The sequence below is a fragment of the Furipterus horrens genome, unplaced genomic scaffold, assembly GCF_987537825.1.
Source record: "Furipterus horrens unplaced genomic scaffold, mFurHor1.1.pri manual_scaffold_1, whole genome shotgun sequence".
NCBI lineage: Eukaryota > Metazoa > Chordata > Mammalia > Chiroptera > Furipteridae > Furipterus > Furipterus horrens.
In genome coordinates, this window is record NW_028327171.1 from 155,059,005 (window position 1) to 155,086,021 (window position 27,017).

At 40.4% G+C, this 27,017-nt stretch overlaps 1 protein-coding gene across 1 annotated transcript in view; it reads left to right on the forward strand.

The window, feature by feature from the left end:
• The first annotated feature begins 15,672 nt into the window (after positions 1–15,672).
• The window catches only part of TANC1 (tetratricopeptide repeat, ankyrin repeat and coiled-coil containing 1), a 220,805-nt gene continuing 209,460 nt past the window's right edge, over positions 15,673–27,017 (forward strand). Inside the window, exon 1 of the mRNA XM_090280133.1 lies at positions 15,673–15,813. The gene's annotated coding sequence lies outside the window, so the exon portion shown is untranslated. The remainder of the gene's footprint in view (positions 15,814–27,017) is intronic.

Genomic DNA, 27,017 nt, shown 5'->3' on the forward strand with positions numbered 1-27,017 from the left:
ATTCTTAAGAAGTCTGTGGAAATATAGGTGTGTAATGTGAAGTGCTTGAACTCATATAGTAAATGCTCTTCAAGTTTCAAAGATACTTTATCCTAAAAGTAACACTACAGAGAAATTGAGAAACAGGGGGAAAATCATCTATAATCTAGAACTCAAACACAAGTACTGCTAAAACAGACCTAATCAGAGGAGAGAGGCGAGGCACAGGCCCTTCCAAGCACATCCAGGGTGATAGATTAAAGCTAGTGAGTACTGCTGCCTAGCTGCTCCAGGACCGATGCTGTTGTAAAAGTACAGAGACTGCCCTTTCCATGTAACACTTCATCACAAGCGTTTTTAGGCACAGTGTTCCTAAGAGAAGGAATTGTATTTCTTCAGGTTTATATATATATATATATATTTTTAGTGTACTTGAAAAAATCAAAATCTAGCTGTATTAATCAGCATCTTCAACTTTGGTTGAATACTTTAAAAGCTTAAAAAATCAGCCTTTCCTTGTTGAAAATTACATCCCTCATGGAAGCAGGTCACTGATACACAACCACACTCTGCCTGAGACGTCTAGATAGAATTGGCCTCTCTGGCATGCTTGAGTGCGTACTTCACTTCAGAATGTGAATCTTTCTCAGAATTAGTATATCCAGAGCAGTACTAAAAATACATATACATAATGCTTTAGTGAACTTCTCAGAATTTCAAACACTTTTCAGGGATTAAAGGTGAGAATTATATTACAGCAAAGAGAGCTTTTTGAAGAAATTGGGCATCATCCTGGGTAATAGGAGACATTCTGAAGTGATCACTTGAAGGTTTTTGAGGAAAAGAAATGGCGTATTACTGCCTCTCCATTTGAAGGCACGTTATGTCTGACCCACTTGGCATCCCAAGTATCTCCTTCTCCACAATCACATTTTAATCATTTTTGTTTCTGGTCCTGTGGGGTTTGGTTTCAGATCCTTGGTTAGGTTAGTTCAGTTGGTCATCTCATTATACTAATGAGGCCAAGGAAGTATGGGCCATTTGGCCTTGTGGAGAGAAGTTTTTTGTAACAAGAAACATTTTCCTCCACTTTCTATTCCCATATTCCAAAGTGGCTTCCCAAGGCTGTGTGTTTGTGTGCAGCTAAGCATGTTATACTAGGAGGCTTGGGAAACTAATGGAAAAAGCATGGATTGGGGAATCAGATGAAACTAAAATAAAATCTATATATTAGACAGAATTCTTGGACACATTACTTGACCTGCCTAAATCTCAGGTTTCTTGTCTCAAAATGGAAGTTAAACAGTATCAAACGTGTTATGAGACTTAGATAGCATGATGTGACACCCAGCTGGTATATAACAGGCACTCAGTAATGCTTTTTACATCAGTGCGATTTGCCAACTCTTTCTGGTGCTCCCCTTCCCAGCACTTCATGGCCTACTTTTGGTTGGGTGGGGCCATGGGACTGGTTCTAGCTGATGAATTGTGAGCAAACACAGCACATATTTGAAACGGTCAGTACAAGGCCCTTTCCTTTGGACAGGGTGACTGGCAGCATTCAGGGTGGTGGCCAATCTCGCAGCTTGGGTCCAATGGCTGTAATGAGGGGAGGGTCCCTGCTGACCCATGAAGGGTGAACAGAATGAATAGGAAACAAATTCTTATATTTTTCAACCACTGAGATTTTATTTATTACTACTGCAGCCTAACCCAACCTATCCTGTTGCTTTCTTCTCCTTGAACAATAAAGTATAAAAACCAAGAGAAGAGAAACACTACTTCCTTAGTGGACTGTGGAGGCATCAGATAGGTCTTCTGATATCTGGTCCCATAGTGAAGTTATATTTCCAGATTGAAGCTTTTCTGGTGTTGGAGATGGATCCACATTTCAATCTAAGCAGAGGAGCTTGCAGAAACAGATGTGAGAGAAAGCTATTTGTGGTGCCATATACTAACCCTTGGGAAAATCTTGAGAAATCATATAGGGCTTTTAAGTATTTCTGATTTACTCTTGTGTGAATCAATGGCATTCTATTCTCCCTAGCTCCGCAGCCCCATTCTTACTTAAAATATTCTTGAGTTCCAGAACCAGAGACATGTAAACAAGGAGCAGGCTAACAGTAACCAGGCGGGAGTGGGGAGGGAGAGAAGGAGTGTAAGAAAGGGAAGGGTCTAGTCAAAGAACATGTATAAATGACCCATGAACATGGACAACAGGGAAAATAAAATAAAATAAAAAATTCTTGAGTTCCAAAGAAATGAATCTATTATATTCATAAATAAAAATAAAGAAAGCATCTCTTGGAAATGAACATTTCTGTCCACCAAATAAAATTTTATTTTGAAAAAAAATCAAACTTAGTCAAAATATTTAAATTCCCTATTCCCTTTCCTCTCAAAAATTTAATGGATTTATCAATAAAATCATCTCCTTAGAGAGCTAGTTGAATATAACCTAGCTGCAGCAACAAAAAAACTTAAAATAAAATATCAAATTCTAGTTTTAAGAATGTCATTACAGTTAGTGTCTCTTGAATAATGACAATGTTTACCAGTCCTAGTTGATAATGGAGACTTTTATGCATTATTTTCCATAACTAAATTTCAGAACAGTAATTGTGAACCTCTCTTAATGCTCAGTGCAATGACATCTGACTTATGATACTTTGTAGAAAAATAAAAGGGTAACTTTTATTAATGTATTACTATTGGCAGGCATTGTATTACTATTAGATCAGGATTGTATTCAGCTGCATATAACAGGACCCTGACCACAGCAGCTTAGCCAAATAGAGTTAATTTTTCTCATGCAACTGGAGTCCGATGGTAGGTAGTCCACTTCTGGCACAGCTGCTTGAAAAAGTCATCTAGGACCTAGGTTCTTTCTAGCTTCCGGATCCTGTAGCTTTTGCAAGATGGCTGTTTTTCTCCCAGGTATCCTCATTCTATGCAGAATGAAAAAGGAAGAGAAAAGGGCAAAATACACATCCTGGCTGGCTCTGTACCTTTTTTTTTTTTTTTTAAATCAGAATCTGTCACTTTCCTGGAAGCCTCTCCTTACAGAGCAAAATTATATGATCATCATAGCTGTAAGGGAGTCTGTAGAGGGGGTATTTTAGCTGGGCACATTACCACCCCAAACAAAATTGTGTTTCTGTTAATAACAAAGACAGAATGGATCTTCCGTAGACAACTAACAATATTCTCAAATAAACTCTAAGAAAATTATCCCAAATCTTTGCAACAAAGCTCTTAAGTAGTTACTGTTATTTCCCTATCTTATACATTAGGAAACCAAGGCATTATATTGTATACGTTTTATACGTTAGGAAACCTAAGATTACACAGATGGTATGTGGTAAAACTGGAATACGAAGCTAGGCACCCTTTAGAAGATGGTTCTCAAGTAATTACAAAAGGCAAAAATGAGAAGCTGATGAGTGGGGAGCTTGGTTCTCCCGTAAGTCCTCTAACTGCTTACTCAGTCACACAGAGAACCAACCCAGGGCGCGGCAAGACCTCTTGGCAATCTGCCAGCAGGTCCCCTGGGGGGCAGTTACGCTGTCTTGCTGTCTTACTTTCCCTGCTGTGACCACAGACTCTCAGACTCGTAAGAGTCTTGAGGCAAATATGTCAAGCACCTGTATGAGTCTGCTAATGAGGCAGATTCATGAGTCTAAAAAACTTGACACATTATGTTTGGGGGAAGCAACATGGGTAGGGGAGGGATGAATCAAAGGTGTGGCCTTTCTGCTCTTTGGGTTCAGGGAGTTTTGTTTCAGGCCAAGTATATGGCACTTTTCAGGCTTGGGAAAGAACAAATTGTTTTGAAACAAGAAGTATTTACAAAAATTCAAATAGTCATTAAAATGCTGTGGGTGCTTTTTTTTTTTTTTTTTTTTTTTTGTATTTACTCTGTTATCTTTATTCATTGCTGTAGTTAGCCTTAACAGCTCCTGGTCTAGAGTAAAATACATCAAGTATAGCAACAAGAAAGAAGGCTGAGCTCAGGGCAAGAGACCTCAGGCTCTGGGAGCCAGCCAGTGTTCTCAGGTTGTAAAATAAAATCTCTAGACCAGTCGGACACTGGCCTCGGGCCATAGCAGTGATTAATGCCAGAGTTGTAAAAAGTGCTGTGGTGGGGATGGTTAGGGACCTGTAGTGTTGTGTGTCTGTGTGTGTGTTGGTTTTTCTTTAAGCAGCTTAACATGAAACACATAATGTTTAGTTGGTTTAGAATCTAAAAATAAACTTAAAGACTCATTTACTTTTTTTTTCTTTTTTAGTTTAAATAAGATCTTAAATTTATTATACATTTAAAGAATCATGCCACTGTAATAATTAAGAGCCACTTATTCTGGTGCAGGGCATAGTACTCACCAGTGAATCATTAGCTGATGATGTCACAGTGGCCTAAGACCCACAATACAGACCGGATGGTAGACACTTAGCAGAACATTGCTGTGTCTCTGTGGTAATTCATGAACTGTGACAGTTCTTTGTCATCACTAGGTTTTGGCAGGTAATGGTAGCTTTAAAGCCATTGAATCTTTTTCTTTTTCTTTTTTTTTTTTTTTTAATTTTATTGTTTTTCTATTACAGTTGTCCCACTTTTTCCCTTCATTTACTTTTCTTTTTAAATTAAGAACTTAAGCAAATTTATACAAGAAGCTTAAAGAGTCTTAAGTTCTAATCTAGTTACATCACTCCAAGTCTCCCTGATCTTTGTTCATATACTTTCACACATTTTTACACAATTGTAATTATTGTAGTAAACATTCTGGGCTCTACTTTTTTCACCTAAATTTTTTTCATATGAGAATTTTCATACTTATTTGAAATATATATTTCTTTTTTTAAGCTTTTAAGTATTTTCTTATATCAGTCTGCCATGGTTTGCTTAATCATATCCCTATTGTTGAGTATATGGACACTTTTCATGGTTTTGCTGTTATATATGATACCACTTCCAACATCTTTATATAAATTCTTCATTTCTTTTTTTGTCTTTAGGTTATCATTTCTTTCCATCATGTTCCCCAAAGTGGCCTTATTTAGTCAATGGGCATGAATAATTACTTATCTCCGTGTTCAAACTTACAGTGTCATCAACAACGCAGAAATACACCTGCTTTCCTATATCACTGACTGTGCTGGTTATTTACCTGTCATGTCTTAGCTCCACACCAATCCTTATATGATCTGCTTTGACATGCTGGCTGGGGCCAGGAGCCTGCATGCCCCATTATTCCCTACGCTTCATTCCTAGCTGCTTCCTGTTAGGTTCTGACAGTAGAAGGTGTCAGCAGAGAATCCAAAGGCATTCAAAGGAAAGACAGGAGAAGTCAGTCTGCTTTCTTTCTGTTTCCGGGCAGAATCTCTAGGAATGACTTCATTTCCTGATGCCCCCCCTCCCCCCATATTCACAGCATCCTGTTCTGCACTCCCAGTGACCCAGTAAGCAGTGCAGTCCTGTCCTGTTGTAGCGTCCCTCCTCCTTCATTTTCCCTCAGCTGCTCTCTGTCTTTCAGGCCTACTAAACTCAGAGTTACCTATCTTTCCCTTTTTGACCTTTCAGCTCTCCCAACAACATAGTTTCTGGTATTAAATGCTCTCTCTTTGAAATACCTAGCTTGGTTTCTATTTTCCGAACTAGACTCTGACTTATAAGTTGGGTCTTATAATTCTAATGTATATTTTATTAGGGTCATGTGTGTATGTATAATGCCTCCTCAAGATCCAATGTTTGCATTTAAAAAAATTACTAGTGGAAATGGGTTTTCTTAAACTGTAAACATTTCATCCATTTCTCATCAACTTAATTACATGTCTATAAGGGTAATGATAAAAATCTCTAGATGACTATATTTATGTATATTAGTTCATACAGTACATCAAATTACTTGTATTAAACATGAAAAAATAAAAATAAAACTGTAAACATTTCATTAACCAATATAATTGATTTGTAAATTTAGATCTAGACTTAAGATCTTTATTCAATTTTGTTAGGTTAGTTTTCTGTTTTAACGAATATTGTAGTGGGTTGAGTGGGTTGAGTGGTGGCCCCCCAGAAGATATGTCCATGTCCAAATATTGTACTTGGAACTTGGGAATGTGACCTTATTTAGAAAAAGGGTCTCTGTAGATGTAAGTAAATTAGATTATCTGGGTAGGGGCCCTAAATCCAACAACAAGTGTCCTTATAAGGGAAAGGCAGAGACAAATTTGAGACAGAGAGAAGAGGGGAAGATGCAGACTTGGGAGAAGACCACGTTAAGATGGAGGCAGAATCAGGAATTCTGCAGCCACAAGCCAAGCAGCACTTGGAGCCCTCAGAAGCTGGAAGAGGTGAGGCACAGAGCACCGCCCTGCTGACGCCTTGACTTTGGACTTCGGGCCTCCAGAGCTGTGAGAAAATAAATGTTTGTTTTTGTAAGCCACCGAGTTTGTGGCAATTTGTGGTAGCAGTCATGGGAAACTAATGCAAGTGTTATATAACTTCAATATTTATTGTTAAATGCTAATTTTTCTTTATTTCATTTGTAGTATTCTAAGTATTTATACATTAAAAGGGAAAAGAATCACATAAATATTGCCATTAAATAATTGGGTTTCAGATACTTATTTACTTGTATTCATCTATCTCTTATTTAGTATTTGTTCCCACCTTTTTTTTTGGTAAGATTTATTACAAGTTGTTCTTGTTCTGTTCTTTTCCATTTTGCTGATGACTCTAACAAGTCTTATAGTTAGGCCTCTGTGTCATTTATGGTCAACGGGGAAAATCCTATTAGTTTCTTATTGAGCCAAGACTCTCGCAATTAATTTATCTTTGCCTATCTGTTTTCTTTTCCTTCCAGTCCTTCTTATTTCATTTTCAACCTATTATCCTGTCTCCTTCCCTTTATTTTGCTTCTTATTATATCTGTGATTTCCAGCCTGTTTTTTTTTTTTCTAATTGTGGTAAAAATCACCAAAGATCCTGCTGATTCTTTTTCCTTCGTATTGTTCCAATTTGGAGGACTTTTTGTCTCTAACTCTTATTTGCCAATTGTGGTGAACATTTATTGGTTTGTTTCTCCGTAATTTGATATTCATTCGGAAATGTACCCTTTCCTGGTGTAGCCACATATATCAGAGCAAACTAACCACCCTCGCTTCTAATCCTGGAGATAGGACATGACTGATTTAGGCCAATCAGCACATTCGAATCCCTGTTTACTGTCACTGATTTAGAAGTGGACATTGGGCCTCAGATGATCCAGTCAAGATGAATTTCAGGACTTGCTTAGAATATTGGGACAAGAATGTGTATTCTCTTCTACAGGATGTGAACAAGAAAGCACAGAGCCCATTTGCAGTGGCAGCCACATTTCATTGTCAAAGGAGTTCGGCATTAAGATGAAGGAGGAAACTCACATCATACATAGCTGAGTACAGGGTGAAAATAAAATGGATCTTCGGTGATACTGTTGAGTTGTTGGGTCATCCAATTGTGAAGCTTATTCTACCTGTGGCCTCACCACTTAAGTGAACCAGTAACTCTTTGTTTCTGGCGAGCCTTTTAATCAAAGTTTTCTTTGATTCTTTTTAGTTAATATGTAAAGTAATAATAAGTCATTTTTATTAAGATATGTAAATTTGAGTTTTTGATAAGTAATTATAATACTTGTTACCATTTATTATCTATTCTCTGTCATTATATTGAAAAGTAGTTACAATCATTGCCATTGAAAATATAACTCATGTCAACTGCAGAGGGAGAGAGAATGGCACAGAACGACACATAGAAGCAACATATTACCACATATGACTTTAAATTTAATGAAAGGCACTCTCTCATTTTTAAAATGTCCTTTAGCCACCCATTGCAGGTCCCTTCTGGGGTAGGCGCAGTCCTTCATACATGTTGCTTTGTATCTTTTGCTATCTTACAGTTTCCTCTTACCTCCTCTCCTCAGAAGCAGACACAAGTTCCTCTTCTTGTCACACTCAGAGCAGTCTGGCCCTTGTCTGCCATGCCTTGCCTCCTACCTCATACCCAGGACCAAAGGTCTTGCCTCCTGACCCAATGAATGTTTTCCTAGTAAAGACCTTCTAAAGGGAAATTCTGATGCCAGTTATTAAGATAACAGTTTCACCTTACGTTGCAAAGAGGTTAAATCACTTTGCATAGGGCTCATGACCAGGAAGGGGAAAATGGGACTATGAATGCAGTTCTCCCTGCCTCTAAAACCCAGGGTCTTTTTATCACAACATGGAAACTCTCAACAAGGCCATTAAAGGTTGCTACGTGACTTCTGAGTCTAGGTTAGAGAAGGCCATGCAGCTTCTGCGGTTGCTCTTGGGAACTTGCTTTCGGAGCCCTCAGCTGCCATGTAAGAGCTTTTGGCTGTGCTGGGGCCACCATGTGGAGAAACCACATAGGGACAGAGATGCCTAACCTAAGGAGCCCCAGTTTTTCTGACTGTCCCCAGTCCAGGTGCCAGACTCCACCAGAGCTACAATTCTAACTACATCTGCATGAGAGACTGTGTGCGAGAATTGTCAAGCTGAGTCCTAGAACATTTTTATATAAAGACACTGAATTTGGGGTGTTTTCATACACGGCAATAGATAACTGGGGAAAACTGCACAATTTGTATTCATTCAATCATACAACATGTTCCTTGTCCTTATGGAGCTCACATTCTAGCAGAAAAGGCTGTCAGATTCACTCTGACCAGCTTTTAAGCCACTCAGCCATTTGGTTATCAGCATTATTTATCACACTATTCTCAAGAACCTCTGGATGTTATGTTTTAACATTTGGAGACAAGTCGTTGCTTTCAATACATTTGTCAATCTAGGTGATGATACACAGGATCCCCCCCCCCCCCCCTTTTTTTAATGGAAACTTTATTATTATTTTGGTGTTCAGGTTCCTATTTTTGCTACCTGATTTTTTAATATTAAACTTTTTGTTTTGTGATCATTGTTAATAACACATGCAGTTGTAAGAAATGATACAGAGCTCTCTTATACTCTGTACCTAGTTTACTACCAATGGTAATGTAATAGCTTGCAAAACTTTAGTACACAACCACAAAGAATTCAACAATGACACCTCAAGAAACAGAACATTTCCATCACAACAAGGATCCCTTCTGTTGTCCTTTTATAGCCACCTTCCCACACACACACTGACTCCTGGCAACCACTAATCTGTCCTCCATTTCCATAATTTTGTCATTTGTCATATAGAATATGTAACCTTTCAGAATTGGCTTTTTTCATTCAGCATAATTCTCTGGAGATGCTACCAAGTTGTGTGCAAGAATATTTCATTACGTTCTTTTTCTTTTTTTTCTGACTAGTATTCCATGACAAGGATGACCACAGGTTTGTTTGACCATCCGTCTACTGAAGGACGTCTGGGTTGTTTCCACTTTTTGGCTGTTACCAATACCGCTGCTATAAATATTTGTGTATAGGTTTCTGTGTGAACACAAGTCTTCATTCCCGTGGGATAAATGTCCAGGAGTGCAATTGCTGGGTCATATGGTAGTTGCATACATATTTTTTAAACTACCCAACCATTTTCCAGAGTGGCTGTATCATTTTATATTTCCACCAGCAATTGTATGAGTGATCCAATTACTTCGAATGCCATCTGGTTTTAAATAAGTTAAATGTAGCTTCCCAGATAACTATTAGGACTTTTTTTTTTTTTTTTTTTTTTTTAATTGCATATGCCAATTCTTTGTCAAGATTTAGACATCTAATATTCTGGGTCCTAGGGGTAGGATAAGAGGCATGGAGAATTAGGGTCTAAGAGGACACCATCTAATTTTAACCCCCAGTGATTGCTGTTTTATTTTCGGTTCCTGCTGTCTTGTTTTAACCTGCTTCTATTGTCCATAATCTCTTTCCCTTCAGGTGGTCTTTTCAAAGGCACTGAAACCCTTAAAGAGTGAGAGGCAACAGATTAGCTGTAAAAGCAAAAGGAGGCTTAGGAAGAACTTTGAATTCACTAAAAGGTAACAGGGCTTTAGCTACAGCACACTAGGTTGTCAGATCAATCTTTGCTAAGTAGCTGCTTTTTAGAGCAAATGCTCTAGGTAAGGGATGGTCTCTGATGAAGCCCAGCAGTTTAATTTTTCCTGATAATTACATAGTGCCCTAGTTTCCTTTAGGCAGACATGACTCCTGTTAAAGCCACGGAAACATTTAGACATGATGACAGATATAGAGAGTAAAAGTTTATATTTAAACATTTCTGCCCCAAATCTAAAAAGTTCAGATCTTTAATAGACTTATATAGAACTTCTAATTACTGTATTGCATTAAAATCCCAAGACTACTTTAAAAAATAGTTTTCTAGATGCAGGAATCCTGCTTTACATACATTTTGGCTTGAAAGTTACTTCTGTCTATTCTGCATTGCTCTTTAGTGGAGAAACCTCTCTTCCACGTAGGAAACTGATTATCGTCATCTTCAATAGTATCAGCATTCCTCATCTGTTTCTGGATTAGGTTGTCTGATCGTTAAAGGTGAAACAGCAAACTGATTTTTAAACAAAATGAAAGTTTTTATTTTGGCTAAGCCCATCATATTTATGCCCCTCACCCTCTTAAACCAAAACATTTGGTAGGTGTTATTCTCTGACCTATATCTCTTTAAATAAATATGCAGCGGCAAAAGAGGTTTGTTTAGTGCTTGGTCTTACAGAAAAAAAAAAAAAATATATATATATATATATATATGGGTTCTAGCTCATTAATGTTATCAGTTCTATTTCACAGAATTGAAAGGATGGTTAGTAATTAAAAATGTAAGTAAAATTGTAGTGGCAATGGCAACGAATCTCAGCAAGAATGTTTTAAAAAAATATTAAATCAGTATATTGTATAATTAGGAATTTTTGTATGTCTATTTGCATAAAACAAGATACACTTGTATTGTTTAGGTACCACATTTTTTTCTCTTTAACACTAACACAGGAGAAAAATATAACTCCGTAAATGGCTCCTGACTGCTACTGTTTGAGACAAGAACTGCCAATTTACCTCCAGATGAGCCTCTGAGAGCTTAATTGGAGTTATTATCTACTACTAAATCATCTTTAAGGCTCTCTTCCTTTCACATTTGGCAAACATGGCATTCTGGACTGCTCCAGCGAAGCCTTTAGGTTTTTATTCCAACCAAAGTGGTCCCAGGTAACAGGAAGGGGGAAACATAGCTTATTATCTAGTAAATAAAAGTTAGCTTCTGCAGAGTATTTCCTAATTTATTAAGTGCTTTTCACCTTACTATATTAATCTTCCTGACAAAACTGTGAGGCAGAGATTCTGTGCTATCCTCCCATTTCACAGATGAGGGACCCGAGGCTCAGAAAGTCTAAATGAATTGCCAGGAATTGCAAACAACAGCTGCCAAAGTTGGAACTGGAATCAGATATTATGACTCCTATGTCAATGCCTTTTTATATAAGTTACTGAGAAAAAGGAAAGCACTACTCCCAGGGTGGAGATATTAAAATGCATTTGTTATACTGAAAGTTAAACGGCACATTTCTTTTTGAGCCATCTTGGCCAGACTCAACAACATTTATTGGAAGGATTACTACCTGATTGTATTACCTCACTCTTCCTGAACATGGGCAATAGAAATTTTAAATCTATATTTAAAATGCTAGTCAGATGTCATACCATCTTAAAACAGATTCTCCTACATTCTTATAAGGAAACATGAATCCCTGAATCTATCTCCCTACTTTGTTCTGTCAGTGGATTCCTTATCGGTTTAAATAATTCACTGCCTAGCTTTATTGGATGAGTTTCTACAATATTGGCAGACCATATGCTAGACCTGCAGAAGGGTTTATATGTCCCCTTTGATGGCTCTTTTAATCTACCTGCCTAAGTAACTGTGCACAACCATGGCTTTCAATATCCGTGAACAAATGCCTGCCATTAGCCCCCTTCTGACCATGGCGTTAGTATGCATGTGTAACCATGGCTTGTTACACATGCAGGAACTGTGTAGGGGTATGTAATTTCCCTGCTTTTTCCAACTGATTTCTAACTAGAACCCGTTTCATTATTCCCCATGTCTTTTAAAAAATGTTTCTTCCCCAAAATGTTAAAAGGGAAAGGAGGATTGAATGGACCAAAGCAGAATAAATTCTGTAAACATTAAAAGATGTTCTAAATTAGGTGAAAAGTATTTGTGCGCTGAATTGTTTTGAGTTGTTCTCCTAGCTTGCCTTAACTTTTTTTAGTTGTCTCAGCTTTTGTATTTAATTGCTACACTGTTTTAAGCACTTCACTTCTCACTATGTATTCTATACTACACACACCACAATAACCATTGGTTATGATCCTAACTTAGGCTTGATTTAAAATAGAACTACTTAAGAAGCTGAGCAAGGGCAAAAGCATGCTAACACTCACGAGCCACATTCTTTTCTCACGCCTTCCTCAGCCTATTGCCTTGGGTGGTAAATTATGAGGTAAAATAACCAGTTTATTATTTGTTGTCTTCTTTCACTCTGTTGAGAGAAGGCACATTGCTGGCAAATTGACAGAAAATTTAAAAAATGGAATTCAGTATATTGTATGTATGTTTGGTGAATGTGTTCAATATGTAATATTAGGTGCTCTCTATTTCTTTTTATTTTTAAAAAGGATTTTATTTATTTTTAGAGAGAGGGGAAGGGAGGGGGAAAGAGAAGGGGAGAGGAACATTGATGTGCCAGAGAAACATCAGTTGGTTGCCCCTCACACGCCCTCAGCCGGGGGACCTGGCCCACAACCCCAGGCATATGCCCTGACGGGGAATCGAACCAGCAATCTTATGCTTTGTGGTATGACACCAATCCCACTGAGCCACACCAGGTCTTTTTAAATATTTTTTTTCAGCTGGACTCAACAGAAATGTAATGAGTGGCCTTTTGATACTGAATGGGATGAGCGGAAATACCCTATTAAAAGTAAGAGGTGATTCTTGCTCTCCCCTCCCCCTAAAAATACAAATAAACTAATAATGAACTAAAAGCATCATATTTTTTTAAGGGAAAAGTAAGTTTTTTTGAAAGCATTAAAATTTGTTTTTTGAACTTGTGCTCAGCTGCTACTTCACATACAGTGTGGGACAAAAGTAGGTTTACAGTTGTGAGTATGCAAAACAGAGTTTATTCTAGTGTTTCTATTTTTTAATTATTGTATTATTTTCCATATAAACAACTGTAAACCTACTTTTGCCCCACCCCATATTTAGATGCTCAGACAATGGTCAAATATTTTCTTACAGACTTGATTTTAATATATCCCCTTTTTTTTCTTACCCATGAATTTTTATTACTTTGTGTTTTTGGCTCTGTCTTCTATAAAATGTACCATTTTCACTCACAGCTTCAGACAGCTTTGATGTTCTTAGTGTGACATACTGTATGTAATATTAGCTGCTTAGAGCTGGAGATCAGATTGTGCATAATAACATATGTAGTTTGTATTATATAAACACCACAGGAAGAAGGGGAGACAGGGCCCTTCTGTGTACGAATTTCAGATTGCTAGCTGTATGCCTGTTTTGAATGTTAAACACTCCTATCTAGGCAGTGATGAAGTTACTTCTTTAGTGACTGTGGCTTCTGAAACTGTAAAGACAATTTTTTTTCAGCTAATCTAAAGATGATGCCATTAATTAACAGAATTACTTTATGTGTTTTTCTACTTGCTACTTAGGGAGCTCTGCGGATGGAGGGAGATGAATTTCATTGTCTTCAAAGCCCAATTTAATGAAGCAATTTCATCAAAAAACTTGGACAATATAGCTTAGAAGAGCCAAAGACAGAACATTATACAAATGATAAGTTTCATCCATTATATATTTCACCCATTATAAAGAAGTCTGATGCAGTGAATTGTACTAGTTTATTTCTCTAGGATTGTTTCTTGTATATCTTCATATTTCAGATTAAAATCTGTGGAGGTTTTTTTCCTAGTTGTTGTTGTTTGTGTATTCTTTTATCATTAAGGTTGCTGTCTGCCTTTTCATCTGTTGTTGAAAGATTGATAACTTTTATGCATATTTCAAGAGAAATTAAATAAAACCTATTATCATGTACTTCAGCAATGAGATATTTCAGAGTGAAGAAGTAAGTCAATAGCTTTTCTGGTTTAATAAGCTTATATTTTAGTTTAAATATTCATATTCTGTTTTGCTACAGGAAGACTTCAAGGCTGGCTGATAATGCTTACTGCTCAAATAACAGCCCAGAAATAATCAGGCGTTTGAAACTATAGGTGAAAAATCCAGTAAATTTCAGTCATCTTTTACTTATGTAGAACAATTATGTGGCGTTTTGCTCTTTCCCTTTTCATAAGAACTCTAAATATGGACTACTCCCCTCCCCAGATATTTCTATATTGGGAAGCTCTGCTTGAGGTTGAAGTTTTTATGGGGGATCTTGTTTAAAACAGTTGTCTTCAAAGTCAGGTTTGCCACAGCAAGGTTAGAGGTTGCCAATAAATCCATTTACAGCAACTTCTGTATTCCCTGCTCCAGACACACCATTGGGGTGACCCGTGTGTAATTCCCGCAGGCTACACAAGGCAGACGCAGTCCTGGTTGCTCCTTCGTTGACCAAGGCGGGTCTAAAGGGTTTAGGGTATGGAGTGGGTTGAGCCCCCCTGCCTGAAATGGCTGCCTGGGATTCATGGGTGAAACCCGTGAACCAGGGACTCCTGAATCCATAGGCCCTATCCCAGCTCTCGCTCTCCTGGAGAGTAACGAAACATTTTGGGGCCTTGGGAATTTCATTTACTGATACCAAGCCAAACGATAATAGCATCTTTGTGTTTCTCCCCACTCCATACCTCCTCCTCCTGCCCACAGAAGCACTTCGTTGGCCCTCCGTGGAGGTAGCGCAGACAGCGCAGGGCCAGCCTGGCACAGTCGGAGGAGGCTGCAGACACCCGGCCCCGGGGACGCCCAGGCAATCTCCGCTGCCTTAACATCACTAATAGCTTTCGGCAAAGAAAAAGTCACTGCAGGGGAGATGGCCCCCCCGCTCCCCCTTCCAGCTTCTTTAGCTCATTCTTGCCCCAGAAAGTGTGTGTGTGTGTGTGTGTGTGTGTGTGAGTGTGTGTGTGTGTCTGAGAGAGAGAGAGAGAGAGAGAGAGAGAGAGAGAGAGAGAGAGAGAGAGAGAGAGAAAGGGCGAGCAAATTCAAGACAGCCACACAAAGTCACCCTAAAGCATTCACCAAAACTTAGCTTGGTTAATTGCTCCCATATGTCCTCCTCTGTTGTTTTCAAAAGGCGGTTAAGAAGGGGAGGCCTTGTCACTTCACTGATTTTAAAGCGATTGGAAAAAAGAAAACACTCTCCCGTCTTGATCCAGTCGCTGAGTGGCCCAAGCTCAGCTCCCAGGGACTGGCTACCTTGGGGAAAGCTAGGGACCAGGCAGGGAGGGGTAGGGACGGGAAGGGCTGCGCCCGGCCCAAAGTCCGCGCGCTGAGTCCCGGCAGCGGATCCCGGGAGCCGCCGCAGCCTCGGGCAGGGAGGGGCGCGGGAGGCGCGGCCCTGGCGGGCGCGCGAGAGGAAGGTGCCTTCGGGAACACGCGCAAGGGCGGGGATTCGGCCTGCCAATGAGGCCCCAGTGTGGGCCGTGCAAGGCGGGGGTTGCTGGCCGGATCGTTACCTTCGCTGTGGCAGCTGCGGGAGCAGCGGCAGGCTCGCAAGCCAGAGGGGAGGCAGCGGAGGAGCACCGAGCTGACCGCGCCCCGAGGCCCGGCCCTGGGGGTGGGGAGTCGCGCCGAAGAGCTGGAAACTTTCCCGGCAGGTAACTCTTGCTGCCCTGACACCGCCACGGGCCTCCCAGCGCCCCGGGCAGGGCCAGCTTTAGCTGTGCAGAGGGGAGGAGAGGGTCCCGGGGAGGAAGAAAGGGTGATGAGGAGAGTGGAAAGGCATGTGGGAAAGTTTCTGGAGCCTGCTGCCCCTTCTCTGGGCACTCACGGGAGCTTTCCGGGGATAGGCACGGACATGTTGTGCACCCCGGGCCTTAGTGCTGGCGGCTCTGGAGAGTCGGCGCCTTTCCTTCACCATCTCCTCCGTGTCGGACCGAACTGGGGTTCGGGGGCACCGGGAACGCGCGGCGGCACGCTTGGATTTCGAGACCGCCCCTGCCCGGCCTCCTTGACCCCTTTCTCACCTCCTCTGTAGCCCTCGGGCTTGGCAAAGGCCTGGGCTGCGCCTGGTACCTGGGGCGGAGGAGCGGCGGAGAGGCGCGCTTGGCACTGCGGGGTCCAGGGTGCCCCGGAGTGTAGGAGAGCGCGGGTCGCGAAGTTGCCGGGTGAGTTTAACCTGGTGGTGGTGGTGGTGGTGGGGTGTCGTAATGCCACCGTCTGGGCTGAAAGCCTATTGCTTCGCTTCCAAGAACAGTGCGATTAGCATATCCACGTTCTTTTTGGGTGGCGGGAGGGGGGGGGGGAATGAGCTAGGTAGGATTAAACGTTGAGGGGGAGCTGAGAAAGATGAAAATTGTATTAAGATTGTTAATACCCCTCTTCTTGGAGAGTGGAGAGCGATCACTTTGGGGATACTTGTGTCAGGGCGCACCGTTTTCCTGAAGGATTTTGGGGTGCAGGCACATAATGCTGGGGGTGTGCGGGGCTCCCCGCTTTGGCGCGGCAGCTTTTTGGAACGGCTAGCAAGGAAGGAAGCCTGAGGCACTGTGTGTTGTGTTTGCGCACAGAAGCGTCCCTGGACCTGCGTTCTCAAAACTTACTTAATTGTATGAGGCTCCGGGAGGAAATGCGGCGGTGGCCAGGTAGAAATGCGGCGCCGCAGCCAGCGAATTGGAGGACGCGCGGGTCAGATGCAGTCTTTGCCTCCAGCCCACTCGTGCCCCAGATCCCCGTGCCTGGAGTGTTGGGAATCATCTTAGCAGCGCTGTTCCCTGTTAGAGAGGCAACTCGCGGAGGTTAGGAGGGCACCTTCATCTTGAACTTGACCCAAGTTGCGGCGCCAGTGGGGCGGGTTACAAGGTAAATGGGAAGCCGAATCTTGCCGTGGGATGGGGCCTGGAACTCTGGCACAGGACGGAAGTGCCTGGTTCAGAATCTTTGAAGAAAGAAGGGGCTTAGGACTGGGGATGTCCCTAACTGGAAATACCATACCACCAGACTGCAGAAGTTTCTCAAGTGTTTAGAGGGAGGTGGGGGTAGGGTTGGGAGAGAACTGGAAACCTGGTTAGTTAATACAGAGAGTTGGTATTTCTCTGTAGAGGAAATGAAGGGACCCTGCGTCTCTGCTTTCACCAGATCGGTCTCTCTCTCTCTCCACCCCACCCCCTGCCCCCTTCCTGGGTCATCTTTATCCCTGCCAGGCTGGCACTCCTGCGATGGGAGGGGGAGGAAAAGAAAGCGGTTGTGAAGCTTCTCTGGCCAGTTTGGAGGTATTTCACATCTGCTGCTAGGAAGATTCCTGGATTTTAACAGCTGGGAATGAAAGAATTTATGAGCCACTGAAACATGCTCATTATAGTAGTAGTCTGAATGTTTTACTCATCTAAGCTACTTAAGGATCTCACAAGGGGCCTTCTCTAGAGTATGGCAGTTTCTGCAGAAGTTGTGTCAGTCAGAATGCATGCAAAATAGATCCTAGCGGTATTAAGATGAAAAGTATGCGGGAGAAAAGGAAATGCGGTATCTGACATCCTTCAGGACTTCCTCCTAGGGTTGCTCCTGTTACCTGCCAAGTGAACTCAATCCAGGCTTCCGGACTGTTGTGGTTTGACAATAAGGGATGGGAAATACTGTCATCGATTTTAGTGGAGTCAGGAAAGTCCAGAAATAAGTTTAAAGTCACCTCTCATGGCCCTGTCTTTCAGTTGGGTTGCCACAAACTTAACTTTTGCAGAGACTTGGAAACTATGGTTTTCCTGCTTTCTGGTTTAACCACCAGAATGTCCAGATTATCATAATTTATGTCCACCATGGAAGTAAACCATAACTGATTCATAGTCAGCCTTTTTCTGCTTCCCATAACTGCTTGCAGAAAAAAGAACATACTGTCTCTTCAACCACACACAGTTTCTTTGGTGCCACAGTGGGTTGTTGATACTAGGTGATCAAGGGCACAATTTTAAAGACAATGGAATTGTTTTCATTAAATTGCCCATTTTTAGGCACTACCCCCTTCCTTCTAAGTTGCTGATTAATTCTTGATCTCCCAGGGAACATTAAAACCAGTATCCCTGGGTGGATAGAACTGTAATCGATATTATAATGATGCCTGCCAACATAACTGGAGGTTACTGTTATGTTGATGTTTTCATTGGACATTTCTAACCCAATTGTTAAGGTTTTGCCTGCGTTGGACTGAAAGTAGGCTGTGAGTTGCATAGCCAGAGAACTGGTTTTATTTTTATATTTCTGATGAAAAGTTTAGTTTAACTTTTAAGTTACAGGAATAAAGTTTACAAAAGCAAAATGAAGCAGAGGAATTATACAGGTAAATAAACATCCCTCGACTGATGATAGAGTTATGTCCTGATAAAGCCATCATAAGCTTAAAATATCACAAGTCCAGCCTCGACCAATGTGGCTTAGTTGGTTGGGTGTTGTTCTGTTCTGCAAAGCGAAGGGTTGCCAGTTCGATTGATTCCCAGTCAGGGTGCATACCTAGCTTGCAGGTTTGGTCTCTGGTCAGGGTGTGTGTGGGAGGCTGAGGATCGATGTTCCTCTCTTACATTGATGTTTCTCTCCCTCTCTTTCTCCCTCCCTTCCCCTCTCTTTAAAAATAAATGAAATTGTTAAAAAAATAAAAATAAAAATCACAAGCCGAAAATGTATTTAATACTCCTAATCCATTGAACATGAATAGCATAAGCTTAGCCTGGTCTACCTTAAATGTGCTCAGAACACTTACATTAGCCTACAGTTGGGTAAAGTCATCTAACATAAAGCTTATTTTATAATGAAGTGCTAAATATCTGATGTGATTTATTATGCGAATCACTTTCACACCATGGTAAAGTCAAAAAAGATATAAGGCGAGTATCACAAGGCGGGGACTATGTGTGTGTACATACATACATACTATATCAGGGGAGGGATTTCTATCCTAGGATAGTTTTTTTTGAGCTATCTAATTGAGTATTTCAGTGGTGGAAAAACTAGACCCTCCCTCACTCCCTACCAGTTTACAAAAGTGTTTTCTGTGCAAGACTCTAAAAATATTCTGGACCTTGGTTTTCTGACCATTAGCATCCCTAAAATACAATGACCTTTCAGTCCTAAAGTCCTGTGACTCTTCAAGACTTTGAGAAATGCAGACTTTCTGCAGTCAGTGCTGTAATATTAACACAGTACTTTGGGATTTATAAAGGTCTTTACCTATAGATTGTCTTCCTGAGCTGTCAGTTAAGTAACCTGAGTTGTGGCAGTTTCAGTCAGTTTGCTAAATATTATCTGTACATGGTGGAGTTGAACTTGAACCTAAGTCTTCTGATTCTCTCTATTCTTCCCCCATACTTCTCTTTATTCGTGGTGTCATCTATGAATTGGGTAAAACCTGACAAACAGACTAATGCTCATGTGTGGTAGTTTCTCATTTATGGCTTGTTCTGGTTTCAGAACCCCAGGGTTAACCTCTATATGCTTTGATGTCAGAGATTAAAAACAGTTCACTAATAATGGTAATAAAAGTTTCTCCCTTAAGTGAGTTCAGAAATTCACATACCTCAAACTAATCATTTGTTTATTCCCAACTTCTTTTTTTAAGTAGGCTTCAGAGTATAGTGTGATTTATAATTTGGACTAGTACTTCAGATGGCATTCTTAAGAAAATCACTTCTCAAATCTGTACATCTTTCTAAAAGTAAGAAATGAACATGTCATTTGCCTTTCATCTTGGTATCTCTCAGCTTAATTTACAAAGCCTGGATGAATGTCTTGTTTTTGGTGTCATCCTTCCTGGGCTCTTTTGACTGATGTCTGGATAAATCTGATCTTGCAGCACTTTCTGTTCTAAATAAATTCTTCCCTTATGGTACTATTGACTTAATGGTAAAGAAGTAGTAGGTTGCAGATGACTGATTTTCACTGTGACTCTAAATGTTTGTCCTGTGTCCTGCCTGCCTACTTAAGAGCTCTGAGCGCAACTTGACACTCATCTGGAAGCTGGTATGGATTTTCTTTAAAAGGTTCTAAAGTGAAATTATGTGCTGAACTATAGACTCTTTTATATCTGAGCAGACTGTCCATCTTCAGCTTTTAAACTTATTCTAAGAAGAATGTGTTTTCAAGATACTAAGCAAAGGTGTTTGAACCGCAAAAAGAGGATGTATCAGTCAGTACCAGCTGACTGACTGAAAGGCTTCCATTTATTTCCATGTGTGCAAGGAAAGAGAGTATTATGAAGCAGTATTTGCCAGTGAAGTTGGGTCACTTTGTAATTCCTATACCAGAAGGGGACAAGAGCAGCAAAGCTGAAGAATGGCTTCTGGATGTTATTATCAGGAGTATGGATTTTGAATGACGGGAGGACTTTTGATAAAGAAGGTTATCAGGAAACATTCCCTTGTGGAGAGTGAAAGAGGCTCTGGTTTGGTTTGTCTGTGTCACTGCTGAGGGTTGCCCTTCTAGGGAGCTCCTGCAGGTGTGTGTGATCAAGGAGAATATTCTGGACTGAAGAGTCCCATAGGCAAGGATGTCAGGGACAAGAAAAGTCTTGCAGAAGGATGGCATAGTTCCTGGATTTTAGCACAGATTTTGCCACTACCATGGGGGAATTTTAGTAAAAGTCTTCCAGCCACAGTTGTATATAGATGTGAACACAGAATGTTCACCTACATAGCCCAGAGCCACAGTGACTCACCACCTTCCCTGCCCCACCCCAGCATACCCAGGGTTACTTGCCTATCATGAACGGTGGATTATTACCTCTGTGAGTTGGGTTGGGGGATGGGGCAGTCTCTTAAAAGCACTTGGCTAGGACTTTTTCATGCATATATAGTCATGCAAAAACAGAATCCTATGTTTTGTGTGCTTCTGAGGAACTATGAAAAAGATTCAACATAAAAGGGTGCATATAATGATTTGCATAGAGTACAGTAGATCCTTGTGTAAATGTGCTTTCTTCCTTGTCATATCAGTACATTCTTCCTGGGCGCTGTTTAGTAAACCTATTATATATATTACCATAATTTATTTAACCAGTCCTTTCTGATGTTTGATGTTCTGAAGTATCTCTTAGGCCATCAGAGCCCTGTGGCTCACAGGTGATTTAGTCATCATTAAGTCACAGGGCCCCGCACAGTGCCCAGCACATAAAGGTACCTGGCTGCTGGTAGCTTCATAACCTCACATCATCAAGAAACTGGCTGTTTGCTCTTCGTTTTAATTTGGAAAAACCCTGGAGAGAACCTGATCGGCCTAATGTCAGCCAAAGGAGAGTTTGGGTTGGCAGTCCCCTTTAGACCCATATGATGGGACTGTGGGGAGACAAAGTGTCCTACAAAGAAGGCGGTTATTGTTAATGGAAGGGAGAGGGAGCTGGTTAAACAAAAAGAGCAAACTGTGTAATGCATGATACGTTTCTAAAAGTGGTATTGCTGGGCATAACTATATCCTAATATGCTAAAGACTGTGAACATTTTTAATGCTCCTGTGATGTACACCCCATGGTTTAGAGAGTAGTAGACCTTTTGACACTCCCTGGGGGTTTGAATTGCTGCCTATACAGCAGTTTGTGTATTGAATTACTGCAGAAAACTTGGGAGTTTGTCATTATTCCCATGTAACCTATTATATGTCCCTCTCTCTGCTGTGTTTTATTTTAAATTACTTGGATTAGTAACATCAATTATTAATGTTTAATGAGTGCTTGCTGACTCTGAACTAGATGTTTGAATTTAAAAACAAATGTCTGTGAGAATGAAATAGTATATATATTTTTCCTCCGTTGTCCCATATACATAGAGAGCTATGGCAGGGAGAGTTTGTTGCCCATAACACAGCATTCCCCATCTTGGTCCGCTATCCTTCTTGTGGCTTAAACTATTTCTGATCTCACAAATAAATGGAGTAGGGCTCAGCTGGATGGTTCTTCTGCCTGTGCCTAGGCTCTCTCATGCTCTGGTGGTTACAAGATTTATTGCAGGGGCCATTGCTGTGGTAATTTACCACATTCCTTGACAGCATAATCCTGCTTTTGACTAGTTTTCCATTGGCTATGTACTTCAGGATAGGTTAGGTGTGTCCTTGCCCCAGATAGTACATGTTGATTAAGCCAAGGCAACTTTAGTGGTACCCTACTTGTTGACAGTGACTGGTTAATGAGTAGGGATATGACACCTATTAGGTCCCACCATATTGGAACCTAAGGTTGTGAGCAAAATTGAAAAAGTTGACAGTCTGAAGCTTTCAGAGTACAAAAATTTTTATTGTTTGAGACAGCAGTCTCCAAAGTGGAGTGTGCTAGATGATTTCATATGGAAGAAAATGTTAAAACTTTATCTAGACAAAATTAAGGCTTATTAATATTTAATAGGTGGTTGGCACTGGTTGGCGTATATGAAAATCTCCTGTCACTTAAGATTTCTTGAGGTCTCTGAGAAGAGTGGGCATTGTACAACCTGGTGAAGTTGATAATGGTATTTTCATTCTCATTCTTGGCCTTTGATGAACTCTATCCATATAAATGGATTTATAGATTATAGTACCTAGTATTAACTAAAGTGACTTTCACAAAATGGACAAGTGGCTTAAAAAGATTCTTGCAATAAAAGTGTAAGAATGATGTAAGTATACAGGAACAAGAATTTGTCTTATTAAGAGATTAGGAAATGACTTAAGTTGGCACAAAATTATATGTGGATTTGTATTAATAAATAAAGTTAAAGACTACTGTTTGAATCATTCTCATCGTTTAAAAAGTTTTCAGTGGATGTTTATGTACATACTATGTTAGTACATACATGTAATTTATAACTTCAGTGTTTTAATTATGTATAAGTTACAGGGGTAGGCAAAAGTAGGTTTATAGTTATAATACAAATAAATAATAAAACAAGAAAAAACTGTGTTTTCTGTACTCTCAATTGTTAATGTACTTTTTTCCAACCCCTGTATATACAACTTAAAACATATTGGGGGTACCTGTTTAATTTTTTTTTACTGTTAGGGCTGCATGATGAAAAAAGTTTTGAGGCCACAATTTTTTTCTTTATAATCACTTACTTTTGTTTCTTGCACAGCTGATGCAAGAAGTAAGAGCTGTGGCGGTTGCCCTGATATTCGTGGTTTTCACGATTCTCTGTGATCTGGGTCACAACTTTATTTTCCAGATCCCGTTGTCCTCTGTATGTCTCTGCAGATGCCCCTGAGCTCCTGCCCATTCTATAGCTGTCACATACTGTGTCAATTTTGTCTTTAAGGAGGCTGTTCTCCTAACCCCTATGACTAAAATTTTCATCATCCTTCACAGCCTCACTCAAATGAACGTTGCTTTCTCACTAACATTTTTCTCATTTCCCCCTTCTGCATTTAAATGGTTCCTTCTATTTAATCCCCCTAGCCCATTGCTTGTACATTCTTTATGATATCTTTCTTGTGTTGCCTTTTATTATTAAGTTGTTCCCCTGTTTGCTTTGCCTGTGGGTTGCAGGCTTCTTGATGGTAGGGGCCTGTCTTGCCTTAGTCATATTCTTTTAATTGCTTGTTTTCTCTTCTCAGAGAAATGGAGGCAGACAGAGAAGCCACTGTTGTTAAACACAGCTCAGGCCAGTTACTGTGCGGAGGTTCTCTCCCCGCCAGTGCTCGACAACCTTAAGTTGAGAGCTTCATGTACATGTAAGGGATCTGAGGGCAAGCAGTGCACATGCCAAGACAGGAGGATTCAGGATCCAGCTGGGGTCGTGTTTATCCCAATGCTGTTTGGTCTGCCCTCACACGTGTTGCCTGTAGTTATACATTGTCCTTCTTCTGTGTGGGGACACTAACATGGATGAAAATGGGAAGCGTCCTGGGATGGTGGTGCAGAAACATCACTGGACAATCCTAGGCAGATGCAGTGAATTCAAAGCAGTCTTCTCTCCTTGTGGAGTGACAGGAAAGTCCTGGGGGATGAGATGTATGAAGATCGAAGTGCCTGTGAACAGTTAGCTGTTTGCAGGGATACCACCAAGCAAAAACAGGGGAGATAGGCCCTGGGGTGGGGGCTGGCTTGAGTGTCCCTGTCGGGAGACAGGAGTGTCCCTGTTGGACTCTACACTGCTCAGCTGAATCAGATTATTTATGCCGATATTCTCTCCATGGTAAGGATAATTGAGGGCTGACAAGTTGTCGGCTTTCAAGTTGAGCCACGTTAAATATATGTTATCATGATGGAAAACAGACATCTCTGCAGGGTTTTGAGGGTCAAATGACAGAATGTATATGAAAGGGTTTTGAACGTCGTAAATTGCCTTCCAGATGCAAGAGAGACATCAAATTTGATTGTTTCCTTGTAGCAGTGACTTCTAGCTCAGATTTCTTTGTTAGCCATTTTTGTTTTCTTTTAAGAGTGCTTCCAAAGTTTTAAAGTATTGAGGCTTTTAAATGGAATAGGATGCAATTTTTCTAAAAAACAAACAAAAAAAACACCATAAAACAGATATTAGTTGAAATCTTGCTATAAAACTTTTAGTCATGGAATAAGTAGATTTGTGGTAAAGTGAATCTGTCTTGGGATCTAGCTGTTCACCTACCCAAAGGATGTGTTTGTAAGAATGGGACCACTTCTCGTGCATAAAGGTGGAAATCTGGGGGACTTGGAGGTAAATTACTGGCAACCCTTAAGTACCACCTGAAAGACAGTTTAAGGGTTTTGATTTTAGATTTTGTTTTGTGTTTTGTGTTTTGTTACTGTGTAGCGAGCAACTTATTTTGAACAGTAGTTGGAGAGGGTTGGGAAAACCTTGAAAAATCTCAAGGTAGTTTTGAAAGTGAAAACTAGGTGTGGTTTGACAACATGGATGTATTTGAAATCTGTTTTGTTACAGATTTCTAAGGAAATGGATTTGAATAAGTAAAATTTAACTGCATTTATAGTGGTAATTTCATATTATAGAAAGAGTCTGACAAAATTAAAACTTGTTAACTTACAGAGTAAACATCTACTTATTCATAGATGCAGAAGACAGAAAAAGTGAGTGGCACCTAAGTTGCAAATAGATGTAACTGTGAATTTTTTATTATATGGAGTTCTTTTTTAGGTATATTTTATTGATTCTGTTATTAGAGTTGTCCCAATTTTTCCCCTTTGCCCCCCTCTGCCTAGTACCCCACTTCCCTCCAGAAATCACCCCTCATAGTTCATTTCCATGAGTCGTGCATGGAAGTTCTTTGGCTTGACCATTTCCTATACTATTCTTAACACCTCCATATTTTGTACCTAACAATTGTGCTACTTAATCCCTGCACCTTTTCCCCCATTTGCCCCCTTCTCCTTCCCAGCTGATAATCCTCCAGATGATCTCCATATCTATGATTCTGTTCTGTTCTGGTTGTTTGCTTAATTAATTAAATTTTATTTTTATTTTTTTAAGATTCAGTTGTTGATAGTTTTGAGTTTATTGTCATTTTAATGTTAATAGTTTTGGGTTTTTTTTTTCTTAAATTTTTTCTTAACATTTCATATAATAAGGACTTGGTGATGATGAACTCCTTTAGCTTTACCTTATCTGGGAAGCACTTCATCTGCCCTTCCATTCTAAATGATAGCTTTGCTGGACAGAGTAATCTCAGTTGTCGGTCCTTGCTTTTCATCTCTTTGAATACTTCTTGCCCCAGTCCCTTCTAGCCTGCAAAGTTTCTTTTGAGAAATCAGGTGACTGTCTTATGGGAACTCCTTTGTAGGTAAGTATTTACTTTTCTCTTGCTGCTTTTAAGATTTTCTTTTTATCTACAACCTTTGGCATTTTAATTATGATGTATATTGGTGTGGTCTTCTTTGGGTCCAACTTGCTTGGGACTCTGTGCTTCCTGGACTTATATGTCTATTTCCTTTGCCAAATTAGGAAAATTTTCTTTCATTATTTTTTCAAATAAGTTTTCAATTTCTTGCTCTTCCTCGTCTCCTTCTGGCATCCCTATGATTTGGATGTTGGCCCGTTTGGAGATGTCCCAGAGTCTTCTTTTACTATCCTAGTTTTTTTGAATTCTTGTTTCTTCTTTCTGTTCTGGTTGAATGTTCATTTCTTCCTTATGTTCCAAATCACTGATTTGAATCCCAGCTTCTTTCCCTTCACTGTTGTTTCCCTGTGGATTATTCTTTATTTAACTTAGTGTAGCCTTCATTTCTTCCTTTATGTTGTTGCTATTCTCATTGAGTTCTCTGAGGATCTTGATCACCAGTGTTTTGTTCTCTGCATCTGATAGGTTGGCTACCTCTGTTTCTTTTATTTAGTTCTTTTTCTGGGGGGTTGTTTTGTTCTTTCATTTGGGCCTTGTTTCCTTGTCTCCTCAATTTGGCAGCCTCCCTGTGCTTGTTTCTATGTACTAGGTAGAGCTGCTTTGACTCCCTGTAAAAGGTACCTGTAAATTGTGTGGGGTGGAGCCTTAGGTAATCACCAAGGTGGGGCAATCCGCTTTACCACTCTGTGGCCCTGTGTTGGGGGAGGGCTTGGAGAGATGACTGTGCCACTATCTGGCTTTTAAGGGTTTGTCTGGCACTTGCCCCATTTCTAGTCACTTCACCCACTCCCCGTATGCGACTGGCACCCTTCCAGCTGTTATTCTGATGTTGAATCCCAGAGTGGGCAGGTTTGCGTAATTTTAAGATTGTGCGGGTCCTTTAAGCAAAGTTTACTGAAAATCCAGCAGTTTCTTCCACAGGCCCAACCCCGACTGGATTTTACAACTAGAAGTTATGGGGCTTTATCTTTCCAATGCTGGAACCCTGGGCTGTGTGGTCCGGCCTTGGGCTGGGGTCACTCATTCCCAAGATATCCCTCCCAATTTTTATTCACATGTGAACGTGGGACCGCCTGTGCCCATTCTG